General features: G+C 42.2%; 1 protein-coding gene and 1 long non-coding RNA gene across 3 annotated transcripts in view; one reads left to right on the top strand and one right to left on the bottom strand.

Moving 5' to 3' along the window:
• The window catches only part of LOC108592147 (uncharacterized), a 20,084-nt gene extending 2,278 nt beyond the window's left edge, over window positions 1-17,806 (top strand). Inside the window, exons 1-2 of the long non-coding RNA XR_013533585.1 lie at window positions 1-11,452; window positions 12,356-17,806. The exon at window positions 1-11,452 is cut by the window's left edge and continues 2,278 nt beyond it. This is a non-coding gene — a long non-coding RNA (uncharacterized LOC108592147). The remainder of the gene's footprint in view (window positions 11,453-12,355) is intronic.
• Window positions 1-18,445, bottom strand: part of DMRT1 (doublesex and mab-3 related transcription factor 1) — a 130,168-nt gene that overhangs the window by 9,993 nt on the left and 101,730 nt on the right. The gene's annotated exons all lie outside the window — the stretch shown is intronic.

Raw genomic sequence — 18,445 nt, 5'->3', positions numbered from 1 at the left:
AAAGTTCATAAAAGTATCTTACTAAATATCTATTGTTATCTGCATTTAAATTCCTGCAAATCCAAGTGATTTATTAATTGTATACATGCATCTGGCTGTCATATACATGTACAGAGAAATGGTTTGAGATCTTGTTACTATACAGATCTGGAGAGCAGACTAAGAGCTTCCTGGAGAGTCCGTCAGTTAATGTGCTCACCCCCAACCACAACCAGTGACAGAAGTTTCTCTGTATACAAGGTATAGGGAAGAACAGTAAGTAAACATTGCTGACTACTACCTGTATGCCACACACATACTTTAATGAGGTATTTCACCCTCAAACCATTCATGGAGAGAATTACTCTCTCTGTTTAACATAGGGATCCTGTGCAAGTGCTGTACTGGTTAGGCTGACTCTCTGGCATGCTCTGGTCCCTGCACCAACCTACTCCTGGGCACCACATTTCAGAAATGGCTGCTGAACCTTCCTAATCCCTGTGCAAGTTTAAGGAGGCAAAGCAACAGACTTGTAAAGAAATAGGTATGTGTTCTCCCAACATGTTCTGAGCCCTAAGTCTGTTTCCAGTTAGCAGCTGACTGGGAGATGCCCTCTCCTCATTCAGCCAACTTGGGAATAAAAAGGGGAGTAGGAATTTTGCAAAAGAAAGGAATCTGACAGTATCCCCCTTTTGCTCTAACTTGCCTTGTGAATATTTTCTTGGAAGGTATTCTTGCAACTTGGGGCCACAAAGCATGCAGAATGTTACCTGCATGGATTAGGGAGACTCCAAGCATACTTTTAATGCATGACTGCACTTTAGAGAAAATGTAAAACTCACCCTGTTTTGGAAAACACCTGTATTTTTTAAACTGTTTCTCCACTCAAAATTTAAACCCATGTTATTTTTACATTTGTTAAAGGCTTAGCACTGTTTCTGAATAATAATAGGCTGTTGAGTTAGGGACAATATCTGTCTATCTCATTTTTGTATAGCACCTCACAGAGTTCCAAGTACATGAAAAGATTTAGTGTGTTTTTCCTTAGTGACTAATGTCCAAAATCACTTTTACTAACATACTTAAAGATAGTCCTCAAAGGTACCTTCTCCATTTTAATGCAGCTCCCTTAAACTTTTAGAAAGAGAAGGATAATAATCACTGTAAATTATTTTATGCAAATTAAAAATTCAAAAATCAAAATGATGCTTTTGCTTCTTGATTGTAAGGGGCCCTACACAAGGCCAATTTCAACTCGGAAGTCTTGTCTTAGGTCGTTTTGTAAAAATGCTAACTCCTACTGTCAGTGACACTGTTGGGGAACAGATAGTAGCACTAGAAATTGGTTCAATCTTTCTGGACAGCAATCTAGTGACATGTAATAAGAACCATAAAACTGTTCAGCCCCTCTGACCTGGTAATTCCACTCTAGGGAATAACCCTGAAGAAAGAAAGAATAATTGACCCTGAGATGCTCAACACACCATCAGTGAAGATGTTAGTGCGCTGCTCCTGTGTGCTTGGGGAAAGGAGTTAGGGGCAGCTGCACTGGGGTTGGGGGCAGGAAGCATTCACAGGCAATAAACAATTAAGGATTATACTACCCTATAATCATTGATAGCCTCCCAGCATTTACAGAAATGAAAGAAAGTACTTCTGCACACAACAGCAGAGACTAAAAGGAAATGGAAAAAAACAAAAAAGGAAAACTTGCCAATCTGATATTTTTTTGTGTTACAATGAAAGTGGGTAAACCTCTGAGTCTGACCCTTGTTTGAACCACCAAATCTAGTATCTGTTTTCTTTCAAGAACCCTATTTGTCTACAGAAGCTAACTGGGATATTCTTTTATTATTATTTAAAAATAAACAGAAAACCTTACACATGATCGTTCTTACCAATGTGGTGAAAAAACACTTTAAAATGTTTTTGGTGATGCCATCTAACCATGAGTATTCTTTTTCAAAAACATTTATACTGTCAAAAAAGAAAACCTTCTTTAAAAAAAAAAAAAAAACACTCTAAGTGCTAAATCTTTTGACATTGCAAAGACCCCTGACTTTTAACTTGAATGATCTGTTGGAAGTCAATGGACTGGAACGAATAATTCTTTTCCAGTGATGTGAGAAAACAGGATATTCATGCTTTAAAAACATTTTTCTTCCTCTATATGTTAAATACTATTAAACTAAGAGACAATTTTAAAATTAAATGCAAGTGGCATTTTTCAGTTGTTAGCAACTCTTCATCTAGATCCTGACTGCCAAAGCAGATAAACAAAACTGCTGGCCTCTTCAGTTTCCTAGAGTTTGCAGGCCTAAGAAAGAATCTGATGAGAAGCTCATGAAAATTTCTTAAACAACAAATTCTTCCACTTCATGATAACCATAGTGTTTGGAAATAAAATCATGGGCAATCAATACCACTTAGCATATATTTAATGTTTCACAATAGAACTCTTTTCCAGAGTGGAACTGCTGCCCTTCTCACTAACATTTAAAATAATTAGGATTATCTTAGCTGTCCGAAGCTTGGCAGGTTCAGCTTGTACTTTCAAATAGCATTAATTCTTGGCACTCAGAACAAGGGATAAAAGGTAAAGATATGAATGGAGATCTTTATTCCACCTGATCTATCATGGATTAGCTCATTCTTTTCCAGTTCATGCCTGCACTCTAGTTAAGAAGAAGGCTGAGCTGTAACTGATGTAATTAGAAACCACAAGCTGAGAAAAAAATAGCCCGTTGGTAATCTCCTCCATTTACTATAAATTTACTAAAAAAAAGTAATGATCTTTGAAACAATTAAATGTGTTTTTCCCTGAGTGAAATTAAAGAGTAGTGATGAGAGAGTGGAGTATAGGATTGTGTTTTTCATAACACCATATCTTAGTTATCAGCTTTAAAATCTAGTATCGGTTTTGAAGAGGACTAGCTCTGCACTTTCATATCACAGAGAGAAGTGGCCATCACCGTAAATGAAAGGTCCTATAGATGGAATCAGGTAAATTATCAGGGCTTCCTCTTTAATACAACTATTACAACCTTTGCAAGCACTGGGAAATAGCATATTTTAAAAACTAGGTGAACTTAACAGAAAGTACGTATGTATGCAGCATTACCTCTTTCCCTCTAAATTTCGTGTAAAACATAATATACACACAATTCACAAAATAATAGAACAACTTTTCAACTCTCAAAGGGAACAGAAGCCAAGCAGGCATCCTTCTGCAGCATGTCAGAGGTTGGGGGAGCACTGGCCAGGGAGTCAGAGAACCTGAGCTCACAGTCTAGTCCTACCCATGGCTGCAGATTAGCTTCCCTGCTGCCTGTGAAACTAAGTGACAATGCACCCACCAAACTTATTCCCTTCCATTACTTACAGAGTTCAACTGATAAGCAAAGGGAAGAAGCATTTTTTTTTGTTTATATTAACAAGATATGCAAAAAGGGAAGAGAAAGAAGGGGTGCATTCAGTCTTATATCCCACTAGGAATGCAAGCAGAATCAGCTCAGGGTCAGGCAGTCCTTCTCCATTGCCACCCCCACCCCATCCCACCCCCAGGACTCCCTGGGCCACAGCATGGCAGCTGGTGGGTCCCCACATTCCCTGCTTGTTTCATGGAGGTCACCATAAGCAACTTGTATCTCAAAGCCATGAATAATAAACATGTCCTTGACACCAGCCCTACCCTGAAACGGGCTCAGCACCCTTTGAAGTACCTCCTCTCCCCTCACTCCTCACCTCCCAAAAAACCTTTCTTGTCTATATAGCAGCAATGGTGATGCTGCAGACTGCTCCCTTGCCCCCAAATTCAGTCAGTTGTGGGAACTTTCCTCCCACTGACATCTCTTCCTAAAGCCTCTCAGAAGTAAGCCAGTGTGCACATGAGGGGCTCACTTACGGATCCCATCCAGAGTGCCACATTTGCTGATATACACAATCCCAACAGTCAAAGTCACTCTAAAACTATGTTTTGACCAAAATATATTCAGTCTTAACACCTCATCATTGTGTGGCTTTTAATTCCCTTTAGTAACAACATCCTGCAGTAAACCCACACACTGGCTAACTCTTTGCTCTCCTCTCCAGTAAAAAAAACATGACCTAGACTTTTAAGAAAACCGCTCTTGTACCTGGGAAATTGTTTAAGCATCCTGTGCCCTAGTTTCTGCATCTGTAAAAACGGGGTAATAACAGAAGGTTGTGAAGATTACTGGAGTAATATTTATTCAATAAACATTAGTTTCCTTAATTCCTCTGTCAGCTGTCTAAATCTCCATGTCCTACCAAAATCATATCAGGGTTTAGTGCAAGGTCTGTTTACTCCAGGGCACACACACGTGTTGCCTTTTTGAGAGAACCAGGAATACACGTTCACCATATAATAGCCAGAGTGCCACGTCCAAGAGGCAAAACAACCTATTCCTCACTTGAACGGGTTCTTTGTTAACAACAGCTCTGCCTTTTTCAATCTTTTTGAGGAGGGAGGTGAGAAGATGGCTGGCATCAAATCAAACACTTCTCTAGGGAATGTCTGTGAACATGCTTTATAAACCAAACAGAAAATAGGGTTACTATCCCATGATCAAGCAAACCATCCCTTCAGACTAGAATTTGGAGGAAGAAAGAATCTGTGGTTTTTGAGCCTGAGTTTGTCCTAAAAGTTGGGAACTCTGGGAACTATAAGGCACAGGTGTCAGTCTCAAAAGTAGTAAGGGTCTCATCTGTTCCTAATCCACAATTACTGGGTTCCTGGAGCCCTGTCAGAATAAGGCTTGCTGGTGTCCCAGAAACTATCCCTTGGTCAGAATGCAACAGAGCAGCGGGGTCAGGTGTGGGTTCCAAAGGCAGGCTGTCTATCTCTTACTACCTGAAGACCCTGGACAGGTCCCTTAACCTCTTCATGTCTCTGCTTCCTCATATGTAAAATGGGGATAGAGTAGAGCACTTAGGATGATTCTACACAAGGCGTGGGGCCCCATTAATGCTATGTTCCCTCCTGTGGTCACCCACACGTGTGCCTCCGTGACAACTAGCACTTGGTGCTGTCTGAACTGAGCCCTGTTTCTAGCGTCACTTCTCAGCACTGCTCCCTGACTCCACTTCCCTTGTCTACACCTGCCCCATCCCATCCTACTTCATCTTTCTTGAGCTTGAAGAAGCAGCAGTCAGAAACGCAGGCTCCTTTCTGGGAGACTGTTTTCCTACCACACTCAGTGCACGATAAGCCAGAGCGCTGAGGGAGGCCTGCTTCCGGCTGGCCCCTCTCACTTAGGAGGACCTGTCAGGCCGGGCCGAGCCCAGCCCCTACTCCTCAGCCAGTAGCAGCCAGACCAGGAGCTCTGCCATCGACACTGGCACCTCAATAACCACCCGGTGCCTCAGTTTCCTCAATTGTAGAAGGAGGGTAATAAATAGAAAGTTGGTTTGAGGGTCAAGGAAACAAAATAGTTTGTAAACCCTAAACGAGTCTACACACTCATTACTTATTATTTCCTCTGTCCCCTCTCCTCTGGCAGAAGCCTATACTCTTCTCTAGGGAAGAATTGTGAGTTACTGTCTGTACTCCATTGTAAATTAATAGGATTTTTATTAAACATAGGTTGGGAAAGGAAAAAAAAGTGACAACACACCCAAACACCTCTAAATGTTCTTGGACAAGTTTCAGTTCTGATGTGAGGGAAAGTCAATGATTGCTTTCTTCATCCCTCTTTAGACACCGAAAGACTCAAAGTTAAGATGAATTCCAAACTAAAACCTGAGCCTATTATTTGTGCTTTTCACAGCGTCATGTATAGGCCTTCAGTGACACTTAACCATTCCTGAGGCTGGGCCAACAGGCAAGCCGACTCCACTGAATCGGGCTAGGGCAGAGAGCCAGGAGAACCACCTGGTGGCAGAGACACAAAGTCCACAATGTAAAAGACAAACCTCTGGTAAATGTAACTTGAGCTGAGAATGTCTACCATCCATTGTCCAGCCTAGTACAGAGCACCAGTGGGCATTTAATAATGGATGCATGAGCGAGAAAAACAATGGAATTTAGCCTTCACAAGACACACTGCAACCATGTAACAGGACTAACCCGTGCATGCACTGGCAAAGACAGTCTCAAGTCTAAAACCAGGTAAAGGTGGCTGGATGCAGTGGCTCATATCTGTAATCCTAGCACTTTGGGAGGTCAAGGCAGGCAGATCACCAGGTCAGCAGTTCAAGAGCAGCCTGGCCAACATGGCAAAACCCCATCTCTACTAGATATACAAAAATTAGCCAGGCATGGTGGCACATGCCTGTAATCCCAGCTACTCGGCGGGGGAGGTTGCAATGAGCCAATATCATGTCACTGCACTCCAGCCTGGGCAACAGAGCAAGACTCTGTCTCAAAAACAAAACCAAACAAAAAACAACAATAAAACCAGTTTAAGGAGTTTAAAGTACAAGTCTTTGATTCAATCCTGCCTGTAGTTGCTACATAGTGACTCTAGGCAAAGCCTGGATACAGAGGCAAAGGGAAGAGCAGCATCAAACACAACCTTTGACAAGTGGTGGCACCAGGACCTCAGCCCAGGCCAAAGGCCAAAGACCCCAGCTTTTAGTGAGCTCCTCAGGAACTCTGTATAATGCAAATGAGTGCTCAGATCCATACATAGGTGCCATGACTGGGTTGGCCACACACACCACACTGCCTTTGAAAACAGAGTTAAGGGCCGGTCGTGGTGGCTCAAGCCTGTAATCCCCGCACTTTGGGAGGCCGAGGTGGGTGGATCACAAGGTCAAGAGATCGAGACCATTTCTGGTCAACAAGGTGAAACCCTGTCTCTACTAAAAATACAGAAATTAGCTGGGCATGGTGGCGTGCGCCTGTAGTCCCAGCTACTCGGGAGGCTGAGGCAGGAGAATTGCTTGAACCCAGGAGGCAGAGGCTGCGGGAGTTAAGATTCCGCCATTGCACTTTAGCCTGGGTAACAAGAGGGAAACTCCATCTCAAAAAAGAAAACAGAGTTAAATACATACGTGATCATCTCAGTAATGAGTCAGGCTGGGCAAAGAAGATGCTCTACAAATTGTCTCTGAAATAGACTTGCATTTGATTCTGGGCAAGTTGTTTTCTCAGATACAAAAGGAATCAAAGCCATAAAGTAGTCTCTGACATTTGCCATTCTACAAACTATTTTGCAGTATGAGAACTTTTTAAAGTAGTCTTGCAGAAGAAAGAATCACAGATGCTCCAGCCTGAAAGGGTAAGATGTGATGGAAATCCCAACCCTGATGGGCATCTCATTAAGGCTAAGAAAAAGGATTAAAGTTTTGGAGTCAATACCACTGCCGGGGAGCTGGTCACAATAATGTCAACACTGCCTTCTCTTCTAGAGCTCCAAGGAGCTTGGCCTCCTGTCTAATTCAGAAACTGGCAGTTAGCCTTGGATTTATATAATCTCTGATAACACACAATGTTTAAGAAAATATTTATACTTAGGATGTGCATCTTTAGCTATATGATTTTTAGAAAGTCTTTCATTTAAAAATATTCCGGGCCAGCCACGGTGGCTCATGCCTGTAATCCCAGCACTTTAGGAGGCCAGGGCAGGCAGATCACAAGGTTAGGAGTTCAAGACCAGCCTGGTCAACATGGTGAAATCCCATCTCTACTAAAAGTACAAAAAAAAAATAGCCCAGCATGGTGGCGCACGCCTGTAATCCCAGCTATTCGGGAGGCTGAGGCAGGAGAACTGCTTGAAGAGGTGGAAGTTACAGTTAGCCAAGATCCTGCCACCACACTGCAGCCTGAGGGACAGCGTAAGACTCCATCTTGAAAAAAAAAAAAAGCTAATAAACGTATCTACCTGAATGAGCCTCCTGCCGAGCAAACTCACTGAAGTTTAAAACGGAACCTAAGGGCCAGGCATGGAGGCTCACAGCTTTTAATACCAGCACTTTGAGAGGCCAAGGTGGGAGGATCACTTGAGCCTGGGAAGTTGAGGCTGCAATGAGCTGTGATTGTGCCACTGTACTCCAAAGTAGGTGACAGAGCAGGATCCTGTTTTTTTTGTTTGTTTGTTTTTAACAAAAACAAAACCCAAGGCTGGGCACAGTGGCTCACACCTGTAATCCCAGAACTTTAGGAGGCAGAGGTGGGTAAGGTCAGGAGTTCGAGACCAGGCTTGCCAATTTGGTGAAACACCATATCTACTAAAGATTCAAAAATTGGCTGGGTGTGGTGGCACTCGCTTGTAGTCCCAGCTACTTGGGAGGCTGAGGCAGAAGAATCACTTGAACCCAGGAGGCGGAGGTTGCAGTGGACCAAACCCAAAACAACAAACAAAAAGAAACAAAAAACTGAACCTATCAACTTCCCCTCCAACAACAAACCTGACCTTCCCTCATCTCTTGGTCTTGAGCCTGGGAACCCTCTTCTCCAAACTTAAGACTACCTCACCTCCCTCCCACATCTAAGCAGCTGCTACATCCTGCTCTCTTTAACTCTGCCATATCCCTCCTTATACACATCTCTCCTTTCCAATGACCCTATCACACCACACCCCCATGTGAATTTCAGTCCTCATCACTTTGCACCTTTTCTGCTAGCATCTAGTGCCCTATCTAGTCCTTTCTCTCTCTGCTTCACTCTACCCAAGTGGCCATGTTATGCTTCCAAAAGCACGTCTCTGACATCTTTCCTAAATAAACAAACTTTAGTGGTTTCTGCAAAGGTCCAAGCTCCCTGACCTGACATTTGAAGGGCAACCTGATTCCCCACTTCTCCCCTGCACTTAAGCCACGTCCTAGCCTCACTCCTGCTCCACGTGCCTGCACAGACCTCCAGGTCCCCTGCCTTTGACACTGAGTTCATGCCAGTCCCACCAACTCTCCCCAGTCTCCACAACTGAACACTTAACTCAAATGCCAACCTCTCCTCTAATCCCTTTAAGAAGAAACAACCTCCCCCTTCTCTAATGCCCACATTACTGTACCTTTCTTGTGCCACTATCACTTTCACCATTCATTATGGATCTAATGACTCCCTTACACACCAGAGGAGGGACCATGTTATGGTTCTATCTTTAAAGCCCTTTGCCTGCCTCTAGTTAAAAGACTTACATGTGGCCAGCACTCAACAAATAGTAGTTGAAGAATAAATGAAAGATCACACTCATGAGACAAAGCCAGCCGATCTGTTTGCTAGACCAATCGTGATCAGCACACTAGGTAAGTATGCATGGAAAGAATGGTAGAGAGGCAGCTCTGGCAAGAGAGAAGAGATGACTGCTGACCCCACATCAAGGAAGGGGCGAGGAAAACTAAGAAGCAGCTGAGGCAGCAGTAGAGAGGGAGTGCAACACCAGAGGCGGCAATGAACCCAAAGCCTCAAGAATGGGTCAGCTTCCTGCAGGCGAGAGAGGAGAATCCACTTGATAAAACTTCCTGTCATCAAAGGTTAGGGGCAAGGGCCTTTGACAGCTGCAAGGGAAGCTTTTCGTCATTTAGAAAATTCATTTATGTGAAACAGATCATTTCTCAATGATGGCAAGTTAATGAGGCATCCTGAATCTACCCTTAAACTCAGTCCTTGGATGAGTATAACTAAACTCCAGACACCAAAAGAAATATCAGAATGACAAAAGCCAGAAGACCAAAAAGATATACAGACTTTTTTTTCTCCATAATGAAGGAGGCCTATTTAAGCTAGTACCTTAAAAAAATAGATAAGGGGTGGCCATCAGATAGGTTTTGGCTAAATCACTTTCATTATTAATTGAGTGAAAATATAAACAACATGATAAGTAAGTTTTACTCCACATATTTAACATTCTAAATCCAACAATGAGCAAATCCACATTCTTCACAGGTGCAAACAAAACATTTATGCAAAATAACCATACACCACTCCACAAAGAAAGTCTCTACAAATTTCAAAGATATGTATCTTTCAAAACCTTTGAAGTCTTAGAGATTTAAGTCTATAGGCTGTGAGAATATGTCCTAAGGGAAAAAACCCTTTCAGTTTTAAAATAATGATCAATAAGAATATAAATTTCACTGACTCTGCCTAACCAACAGGCCAACATTTGGTCACAGTATAATTAATTTCACCCTTAATGTTACTGTTGAAAGTATTTAAATGCCCAGGCACTGACTCCAACCCACACATTCCTCCCTGATCCCACATTCTGAGTAGATCAGGTATTTTCACACTTGGTTCATCTTCAGTGAAGACTGTAATGAAATCTTTAATTTGAAAAAAAAAAGAGTGGAAGTCCAGCACTCACTGCATTATTGGCTGCCCTGGAAGCTCAGGGCAAAGAGCAGTCAAACAACAAATGGCAACCTCAGCTCCTTCAAGCATAAGTAATCTGCTAATTTCAGAAACTACCAGCTCATCTAAAAAGTGACCAATTTACATGTAAAAATGCTTTCCGTGGTTAGGTGCAAGCTTCCTGGGAATCGGAAATGTTATTTTCATTGCACAAACTCTCAGGTTTATGGGCTGCCTGGCCTTTTGATTATACCATCATTTTAAAAGTATAAATTTTAGAACAAGTTTTATTTCATGTCCAAGATGTTGGAAGAGGCCTCTTTGGGAGCCAAGTACTCTCAGGAAGACAATGACTACTGTTAGTCCTTTTTATTTCTTAATCTGTCTCCACAACCAGCTAAAACTCAAGCATAAAAGAAGGCAGTGTGGTGCTAATTTGGTTAGTTAATTCACAGACTGTTTACTGAGCATCTGCTCTGTGCCCAGCACTGTTTTAGATACAAGGGATATGACTGTGAATAAAACAAGGCTCTGTTCTCAGAAGAAAAACACCTGTAATCAGACACACCTGGGATTACATTCTGGCTGGGTCACTTACTAGTTATGTCACCCTGGGCAATTATGTAACAGCTCTGAGCTTCAATTCCTCACCTACTAAAGGAAAACAACAATGTTAAAGGCTGTTGTGATTTAAAAAGGAAATACAGCATAGCAAGCTCCTTAGCTCAGAACAGGCATGGAATAAAGACTGGCACCCTCCCTTCCCGAAATAAGAGAGCAGATAATCATCAAGTGCTTCAAACTGGCACCAGGGACCACCTGAAACAGCATCAGAAGAAGGTGACATTTTTTCTCTATTATGTGTTTGCCTGGTCCTCTGCATCTTCCTCACATCTGTGCTTTTCTGTTCTTAGGTATCCTGTGCCCTCTGGTCCACTCCCAGGGTCTCCTCTCTGCCAAATTACAACTTATACCCTCCTTCAATCTGTTCCAGGACAGTTCTATTCTTGGAGTATACCGCTTGGAGCTCTTCAAAGAAAAGCATCCAATTAAACTAATTCACCCAAGAGGTACATGTAAGCTTCAAGCTGCCAACCCTCTTGATATTTTCATTTGAAAGACAAAGCTCTAGATACTGCAGAGTTGTCATATTTGGGGGCAGGGCAAATTGCTAAAGTGTCATCTCTACATTAAGTATACAGAATGCACTGCTAGGTAAGTGGATAAATCAAGTTTCATTTTTACCACCTCGAGTTTTCATAATTTACAGGAAAAACACATTCTTGCTGATCAAGGTTACTGTCCATGTCTGGTTTGTGTTTCCAGCTTACCAGAGGCTCAGCCTTTCAAAGTGATTTACCAGTGAGCTAATCTCAAAATCATCATCAGTTTCTCTTTAACTCTGCCTTTCAGCTTAACTGGAATGTAGTCCTTACAGCCAAACAGAAATGATTGGTGTTTAAAGAAGAATATATATCAAAATAAATTTATTTTTCTGCTAGCAGTTAACACTCATGTTGTCTAGTGCTTCAGTGAGACTCTAGGATGTAATTATTTGTCAGAAATTTTAATAAAATGAACTTTTAATTATTTCCATTAGGAAATATTACTAGTTGTAATACTGAATCAAATAAAATTGAGAGAAAAGGCAAAGACACAAATATTAGCATTAGTTAACTAATATGCCTGGTAGTAAGGGGGATATACTTTCTATAATCCTAAACCAAGGTCATCCATTTATTTAAAAAGCACTTACAACTTTCTATATTAAAACAACTATGAAACAATAAAGGATGAAACATTTTTGTAATAACAAAAAGTGATAGAGACAGAAAGCATGGATAAAAGGATATCCAAGAAAACAGAGTCATTGCTGGAAACACTGCTTTTCACTTGAACTGTAGGAGTGAGCTGCTTTCTTTAATGAGTGGGGGCTAGGAGATGCTGGGGAAATGAAACGGGAATTCTTAGGAAGGCTCATCTACCAGCCTAAGGCAGGAGCTGGTAAATGCTGACTTGGGGAAGCAGGCTTGTGAAATGCAGCTCAGCCCACATTATTTATTAGCATAATTATTAATAATAATTACTATCATTCATTGAGCCCCTATCATGTTCCAGGCATTGTACTTTATCATCTTCACAAAAACCCTTTGGGGAGGTGGATATAACGTCATTACTTGACAGATTTTAAAAACAGACTCAGAGAGGGTGATTAACATGCCCAAGCTCACACAACTGTGGGCCAGAATTTGAGTATCAGAGCCAGAATTCGTGCTCAGGACCTGAATCCAGGACTGTTCCCAAGAAGCCACAGTGCATCACAACATGCTTGCTGGTTGTAGTCATCACGCTGCCTCCTGCTGACCCAGAGAGCCCCCTGCAGTGAGCTTTCCTCCTCTTCACATCCACAAGTTTGTTGCCCAAGTATCTCTTCAGATAGTTATGATTTTGCTGCAAAAAGACAGCTTTCAAGTCTAAGGCATAAACTGAGTTGCAGGCTTGGCCTTCTAAAAATGAACTGAACAAGGAAATATCCAAGAGACCCAATCCCCACATCTTTCAATCTGCTTTCCAAGCAGAAGACACTTCTGCAATAAAACTACTATGTGATCCAAGAATGCTGCTTCTGAGTGTATATCCAAAGAACTGAGTGTATATCCAGAGATATCTGCACACCCATATTTACTGCAGCTTTAGTCACAGTACCCAAGGAAGGCATGGAAGCAACTTACGAGTCCACTGACAGACAGATGAATATGGACAATGCGCTATATGCATACAATGGAATATAGTTCAGCATTAAAAAGAAGGAAATCTTGCCATTTGCAACATGAATGAACCTGGAGGACACCGTGCTAAGTGAAATAAACCAGACTTGGAAGGACAAGTACTATATGGTTTCCACTTACATGAGAAATCTAAAATAGTTAAACTCATAGAAGCAGAGTAGAATGGTGGCTACCAGGGCTGAGGGAAACGGAAAACAGGGAAGTGCTTAAAGGGTACAGAGTCTCTGCCAGGTGCAGTGTCTCATGTCTGTAATCCCAGCACTTTGGGAGGCCAAGGCAGGCAGATCACGAAGTCAGGAGTTTGAGACCAGCCTGGCCAAGACAGTGAAACCCCGTCTCTACTGAAAATACAAAAAAAAAAAAAAACCTAGGTGGGCACTTATAGTCCCAACTACTCAGGGATCTAAGGCAGGAAAATCTATTGAATCCAGGAGGCAGGCATTGCAGTGGCCTGAGATTGCTCCACTGCACTCCAGCCTGGGCAACAGAGGAAGCTCTCTTCTCAAAAAGAAAAAAAAGGGGGGGGGTACAAAGTTTCAGTTACACAAGATAAATCCTAGAAATGTGTACAGTTTGGTGCCTGCAATTAACAATACTGTATTTACTCACAAAGTTGTATACATTAAATAAGAACAGCTTTCCGTATTGTCAATCATACTTAAGTGTTTTGTGGGGTTCCCCCCCATCCCCTGAGAGAGGGTCTTGCTCTCCCAGGCTTGCAGTTTCAAACTCCTGGACTCAAGCGAGATCCTCCTGCCTCAACCTCCCAAGTAGCTAGCACTACAGGCATATGTCACCATGCTGCCTAATTATTTTATTTTTTGTAGAGAAAGGCTTCGTTGTCCAGGCTGGTCTTAAACTCCTGGCCTCAAGGGATTACAGGTGTGAGCCACTGCACCTGGCAAGTGTTTTTTTTGTTTGACACAAAGTCTCACTCTGTTGCTCAGGCTGGAGTGCAGTGGTGTGATCTCCGCTCAGTGCAACCTCCACCTCCCAGGTTAAAGTGATTCTCCTGTCTCAGCCTCCCGAGTAGCTGGAACTACAAGCATCTACCACCATGCCCGGCTAATTTTTTTTGTATTTTTTAGTAGAGACAGGGTTTCACCATTTTGACCAGGCTGGTTTCAAACTCCTGACCTTAAGTGATTCGCCCACTTCGGCCTCCTAAAGTGCTAGGATTACAGACATGAGCCACCGTGCCTGGCCTATTTTGTTTTTAAAGGGAGAGACTTTAAGGGCCCATCGTGTGATTTGGTGAAGTAAAGTGTTGGATGGCCACTCATCTGTTTGCTGCCTTGAAGATTCTGAGTGTTTCAGTAAACACAGTTTAAGTTGCTTGGTAAAATTCCAGGTTTTCTTTTAAATCAACCTCTTGCTGTGGAGCCTTCTGGGTCCCAACACAGCAGAGCACAGAGGACAGATGGTCTGTCCTGGGCCAGTGGAGACACTTCCAACAGGCCGTGGAGAGGATGTTAGGGCATCTATTGGTAGTCTGAAATGGAACCATAGGGTCTGGGAATTTGAAGTACCAGACACCCAGATGTCAGAGTGTTCTCAAGAAATCTTATTTTTCCCAGTAGTTTCATGTCCCTGTGGAGAGGAGAGGAGAAACAAGAGGCCAAATAATCTTCCTAATATAAAAGCTTTGCTTTTCCCTTCATCTGAATTAAGATAATGAAGAGAAAAACTATTCATTAAAGCACACTTTCAACAGAGGGGAGGAGAGTGGGCCTGAGCAAGCAGGGGATGGTTTACAACCAAGGCAGGCTCTGCCCCACAGGCCTCAAGCTCCCCACTGTGTTCCCAAAGCACACAGCAGCAGCGCACCGAAGGCCCACATTCTGTGCAAATCCATACAGGTGTGTTTTCAGCGTAGATAAGTAATTACCCAATTCCACCTCATGTGACCTCCCATGAAGTTAGGGTGGAGAAAATGAAAAATGAACTGATTCACCCCAGCAAGCTCCAGCGCCTCCCGGTCAGCAGCAGCGAGGGCTCCTGGAACATCTAACAGAAACACTGCATGGCTGACCCCAGGCCCAGTGCTGGGAGAAAGCCATTCATCAAAGAAACTAACATAGAGTCCAGCTCCGGCTCAAATCTATAACTCCAGCGACAGGAAATGGTTAGTAGTACAATAATAAAACTTGACTTCAGACAGTATGTGTCTTGAAGGGCTATGCCATCCCCTTGTCGTCTCTGGGGCCTCAGTTTCCACATCTAAAGTAAAGGGGTTAGTTGGGAGGCGGAGGCTACAGTGAGCCCAGATCGCACCACTGCATACCAGCCTGGGTAGCAGAGCGAGACTACGTCTCGAAAAAATAAAATAAAAATAAAGTGAAGGGGTTGAGCTCCGTGACCTCTAACTTCTCTTCCAGAATTTAAATTCTATCATTTTGATATGATTTCTCCAATCTCCATTTCTTTTAATCTCTTAAGGTTTGAGGCCTGCTTAAAGTCAGAATAAATGGAGTACAAAACAAGAGTGGATAATTTAGCATTGAGTAATTACTTCTGAAGCAAGAAATTATAAGCTTTCCTTCCTTAATAGAGACATTAGGCCGGGCACGGAGGCTCAAGCCTGTAAGCACTTTGGGAGGCCGAGGCGGGTGGATTACAAGGTCGGCAGATCGAGACCATCCTGGTCAACATGGTGAAACCTCGTCTCTACTAAAAATTACAAAAAATTAGCTGGGCACGGTGGCGTGTGCCTGTAATCCCAGCTACTCAGGAGGCTGAGGCAGGAGAATTGCCTGAACCCAGGGGGCGGAGGTTGCAGTGGGCCGAGATTGCGCCATTGCACTGCAGCCTGGGTAACAAGAGCGAAACTCCGTCTCAAAAAAAAAAAAAAAATAGAGACATTAATGTTTTCTGTCGATAATGGACCAGGCCAGGGGTGTTCAACCTTTTGGCTTCCCTGGACCACAATGGAATAATAATAATTGTCTTGGGCGACACATAAAATGCACTAACACCAACAGCAGCGACGAGCTTTAAAAAAAAATCGCAAAATGATCTCATAATGTTTTAAGAAAGTTTACAAATTTGTGTTGGGCCACATTCAAAGCCATTCTGGCCACATGTGGCCGTGGTCCCATGGGCTGAACTAGCTTGGACTAGGCTCTTTCCATTTACTGGAATTCAGCCACTAAATGGGGTAGGGTTACATTCCTCCATCCTTCAGCTGCTATTGCTTCAAGTGACAAAATGACAGCCTCTGCCTCATAATAAACTGCCAATCATGTAACTGGTCAAAATCAAATCATTAGCTAATTCTGCATAATGAATTTCCTAACATTGTTGGTTTTTTGGTATCTTGATGGGCACAGTCTATGAATCCGGACCTTGCATTGTCAGGCACTGCTCTTTTGTGTGCATCTCTACTACTGCCAGTGTAACCTTTCATACCTGGACGTACACACCCAATGGCACAGAAAGGACATATTCCCCAACCTTTCCTACCAAGGAGATAGCACATTTTTTAGCCCAATTGGAAACACAGTTCTCCCCACACCGTGTCAACAAGAGAGAAGGGTGGAATTGCCTTTTGCTTTCTGGTTTTATTTTGGGGAGATTGCCTAGTAATGACAAAGCAGCTACAAGGAAGGAAAGTCGCAAGGCTCTTTACCAGCACCTCTGTTTGTAAAAGAGCCAGCGTTTTTATGTGGAGATTGATTGGGATTCAGTGTGAGGTGGCTGTTAGGCAGAGATGAACTATGCCGGGGCTTGTCTTATGACCTGTGACCCACTCTTGTTCTTTGCTTGCAGGGGGAGGAGAGAGCCATGGTAGATGAAATGGTCCAGTTACCTGGCACTTCAGGCCCTGCACAGATGTTAGATGGGCCACCTCCCTTACCACTCTGGTTCTGACAGAAATGGAAATAAAAACCACTACTAAACTCCATTTCCCATCCACCTGATAGTCAAAAATGTACATGTTGGATAATACCGAATTGCTAGGAACACACTGCTGCTAGGAATGTAACTAGGTGCAGCCAGTTGTGGGGTTAATTTGGCAGTATTCAATACACCTTTACTTGCAGGCTTTCATCTCCCCAGAAAAACACCAGCACAATTGTACAAAGAGAGGGCAGCATTTGTTTGTCACATCAAAACTAAGAAAAATAACATGACTGCCAATAAATAAGGAAATTAACTAATAAACCATGATCCATCCATCCAATCTGTGGAATAGTGCAGTAGTAATAATAAAGTACACCTACATGTACTAAACATGTAAGCTCTCTAAGACCAAGTGTCGATTGAAAAAAGAAAGCGCTGAGGAAAAATACATTGACTACGACACCTCTTATGTTAAAAAGCCAAGCAAACTGCATTTCTACAGAAACAACATATGTATGTAATTTCATAGCAAAAGGCCTGTAATGGCACACATCAAGAATTTTGCTTTTGAGGCAACTGTTAAAATAAATAAAATGAGGAAAAAGTAGGCCATAACACAGTACTATGCCAAGATTATAACTGGCAAAAAAAAAAAGTGTATTTTTTTAAAGTAACTTGTCAGAAACTACAGAGAATAAAAACAGCAGTGTTCTCTTCATTTAAGAAAAAAATAAAGCTGTCTTAACTATACATTGAGAAACACATTCCGAAAAACCAGTTTTCCAGTTATTTCTGACTGTTCTTTTAAATCTCTGATTTTAAAGGTATTTCTTAGATGAATAAAAGTACAAAAGATAGTAGTGTAGCAAGCTTCATCTTGATGAAAACATTAATGGCTGATTGCAAATTATTATGAAAGATGAAAACAGGCCAGGTGCAGTGGCCCACTTCTATAATGCCAGCACTTTGGGAGGCCAAGGCCAGTGGATTACCTTAGGTCATGAGTTCAAGACCAGCCTGGCCAACATTGTGAAATCCTGTCTCTACTAAAAATACAAAAAAATTAGTTGGGCATGATGGTGGCAACCTGTAATCCCAGCTACTCGGGAGGCTGATGCAGGAGAATCACTTGAACCTCAAAGGCAGAGGTTGCAATGAGCCAAGATTGAGCCACTGCACTTCAGCCTGGGCAAGAGAGAAGACTCTGTCTCAAAAAAAAAAAAAAAAGACTGACAGAAACATTACAGTCTATCTAGCTACACTGTTAAGATGAAGCACTTTATTTTCATTTTTGAAAATGCTATTTTGCAAAAGACCTAATTTGTTAGTAAAACTTGCAGTATATTTCATCATTATTGCCAATGTGTTTTTATACAGGCATTCTATCCAATGGCAGTCTGAACAATTCCCTAAATTAAGTCGGTTGTTTGGGAGATGTGCACTTTAGGCAACTAGATTTACTAAATTATCTTGTTAAATTCCTAAGTGGTCACCTACCTTCCCAAAGCAAATAACGAACAGAACTAAAATATACTATGTTTGAAACACCATAGAATAGTAGTATTTTATGACAACA

Source organism: Callithrix jacchus, chromosome 1 (assembly GCF_049354715.1).
Source record: "Callithrix jacchus isolate 240 chromosome 1, calJac240_pri, whole genome shotgun sequence".
NCBI classification, from domain to species: Eukaryota; Metazoa; Chordata; class Mammalia; order Primates; family Cebidae; genus Callithrix; species Callithrix jacchus.
Note: the sequence above shows the minus strand (reverse complement) of the source record. Positions and strands in the feature narration are given on the sequence as shown.